A 3,315-nucleotide genomic window follows, 5' to 3' on the forward strand; every position below is an offset into this window, starting at 1 on the left:
GTCTGTGAAAGTGTTGTCATGGTAACGAATGGCCAGTGGATTTGTTTATAAACATGCTTTGATGTCTGTAATCAAGTTGATGAGCAACACCTGCTGAATCTGCCAGCAGTGCTGTGCTTCAGCTATACAGAGTCCCTGAGAGCGAGCTCTCAAACAAAGTCTCACAGTGGCAAAACCATAACTGCTATCGGTCAAATGACGTCATCCTGAGCACCACAAGGCCTCTGTGAACGTATCGGTATAAAATTTATATGGATAAACGTAAAAATGTGGTCATATCAGCAATTTAAAAAAGTAGTTCGTTCAGTGTTTCGCTGGGAAATATCCAGGAGTTTTAACATTGGAGCCAATGGAGAAAGATTTGGACCTCTTGTGATTTGGAAGCTCAACCAGCCAAAAGTAAAAGTCGTATCACAAAACTGAGCAGATTGCCTGAAACTCGACAAAAATACCTACGTTTTGATGTATAAATTGTGTATGACAAGTAGATATTGTGGGCGTGAGAGCAGTTTATGGACAAGGAACTAAGATAATTTTTTCGAAGCTTCACCCTCTAGCTATGACATCATCCACTCTAGCAAGCGCAATACACACTCTGTTTAATCGATAAAATTTCCTGAAATGATCATTAAACTTAAATAGCTTTTTCACAAAAATTGTAAAAGATATCAAACTGAAAAGCACAAGCCGGATAGCTGAATATTTTGTGAACATTTTAAAGTTTGTTTGGCGTCTGTATGTGAAAGTATGAAGGAGCTGAAAATGTTGGGAGCGGAAGAAGATTTTAAGGGTTTGAAGCAAGCTCTCATTGACTTCAATGTTAAAAAAAGTGTTAAAAAGCTTAAAATTTTAAAAAGTATAAATAGTAGAAAAAAAGTTGAAGAAGTCCCATCATTAGCTAAACGAGCTGAACATTTGAGAAGTTGAATGGTTTAAATAGGTGAAAGTATGCCGAAGTTACGGAGAGCCAAAAAACGTACGGAATAATAATAACTAGAAAATGCATTTCCTGCAGAAAATGCGTGGGAATGCTGAACAGCTGAATTGCTAAAGCTAAATTGGATGAATAGCTTAAATACGTAAAAAGAAGATGAAGTAGTGAAAATAGTTGAAAAAGTAGGAATGGTTTTAATTAACTTGAATTTCATATCATAGTACCACTAATGTACAAAAGATGTGGAATAATTCAAGGTTTTTTGAAAAGCTTATGCTAAAGCTAAACTGGATTACTGGTTAAAATGTGTAAGAAAAAGGTGAAGTTGTCAGACAGACGGACGGGCGGACAGAGAAAGAGGAAAGAGAGAGGACAGAGAACAGAGAAAGAGAACAGAGAACAGAGAAAGAGGACAGAGAACAGAAAGAGAAAGAGGACAGAAAGAGGAAAGAGAACAGAGGGCAGAAAGAGGAAAGAAGAAAGAGGACAGAAAGAAGAAAGAGGACAGAAAGAGGACAGAGGATAGAAGAGAGGACAGAAAGAAGAGGAAAGAAGAAAGAGGACAGAAAGAGGAAAGAAGAAAGAGGACAGAGGATAGAAGAAAGAGAGGACAGAAAGAAGAGGACAGAAAGAGGAAAGGGGACAGAGGACAGAAAGAGGAAAGAGGACAGAGGAAGGAAAGAGGAAAGAGAACAGAGAGCTTGAGGACAGAAAGAGGAAAGAGGACAGAAAGACGACAGTGGAAAGAGAGCGAGAGGACAGAAAGAGGAAAGAGAACAGAGAGCGAGAGGACAGAAAGAGGAAAGTGGAAAGAAGAAAGAGAAAAGAAGAAAGAGGACAGAAAGAGGAAGGAGGATAGAGAGGAAAGAGAACAGAGAGCAAGACGATAGAAAGAGGAAAGAAGAAAGAGAACAGAGAGGACAGAAAGAGGAAAGTGAGTGAGAGGACAGAAAGAGGAAAGAGGATAGAAAGAGGACAAAGGACAGAAAGAAGGACAGAAGAAAGATGACAGAGAGAGGAAAGAGGACAGAAAGAGGAAAGAAGAAAGAGGACAGAAAGAGACCAGGACAGAGACCAGAGGATAGAGAACAGAGACCAGGACAGACAGACAGACAAAAAAAAAAAAAAAAAAAAAAAAAAAAAAAAAAAAAAAAAAAAAAAAAAAAAAAAAAAAAAAAAAAAAAAAAACACCTGTCTAAAAAACCCCCGATAATGTGTTAAAAAAACACAACAAAAAAAAAAAAAAAAATTAAAAAAAAAATAAATTATTTTTAATTTTTAAAAAAAAATTCATTAAATTACGACTTATAATTTTTTTTAAAAAAAAAAAAAATTAAAAAAATTTTAGTCTGTAAATTGATATAATGAGATAATATAGTTGTTTAACAGGATAATTCCATTGCTTTATGGTCTTGAAAGTTAAATTACATTGAATTTTATGTAAAAAGACAAAAAAAAAACATAATTTTACGGTGTGTAAAATTGAGGCATCTTTCTGGTATTTTACAGTTAAACCTTAAATTGAATGTAAAAAAACCGCAAAAAAACAATCGTTAAAAAACGGTAAAAAGTCTGGCAGCAAAAGTTGCCAAACACTTACCGTGAAACAGACCCGTCGCCAGACCTCAGTCTTAAGGGGGGCATATGAAATGCATGGGAGGGCACACTTATTATTAGCCTACAGTACGTATACTTATAATAATCATATCTATTCGCGCAGCACGTAATCATCACGTTAAACATAACCAACAGCAATATGACCAGATAGCCTATAGCCTACACCACATTACATAGAAGCAATTTTATGAATATGCATAAAACACTTGACTATACAACATATTAGATGTAACACCAGTAGCATCTCTCAAACATTGCATTTTAAAGCAATCAACAGAGGGATATGCATTGCCACGACATGACGCACACACGCACACACACACACACACACGCACAGAGACTTTGAACCTACGGTACTTGAGTGGAGGCAGCGCTGTACTCTTCCTAGTCCCTCCTGCTGACAATACAGCGGGAGGCGGCGTTTCTCCGAGCAGAACCTCCTCATCAAAGTGTCCTTCCACTCGGACTTAAACTTGTGAGTGAGGTCCTTTTCAAAAGCAAGCTGAATCAGCTGGGCCTTGCGTTTGTGCAGCATACTGCGCCGATGCTCTGAGAAGACGCTTTTGAGCGTGGAAAATGAGTTTTCACACATTGCTGTGGAAGCTCCTAAAGTTAGGGCAAGGGTGTAGGCTGTGAGAACAGTCGGCATAGCCTGGAGTGCAATAATGTGCTGAGTGCGAGGATGTTGGCTATTGTCCATTTTCCATCTTCGGGGAAACCGGGTGTCAATCATTTTCTTCACCAGGAACTCACGAGCCACAGTA

This window comes from Perca fluviatilis, chromosome 24 (genome assembly GCF_010015445.1).
Source record: "Perca fluviatilis chromosome 24, GENO_Pfluv_1.0, whole genome shotgun sequence".
Lineage (NCBI taxonomy): Eukaryota > Metazoa > Chordata > Actinopteri > Perciformes > Percidae > Perca > Perca fluviatilis.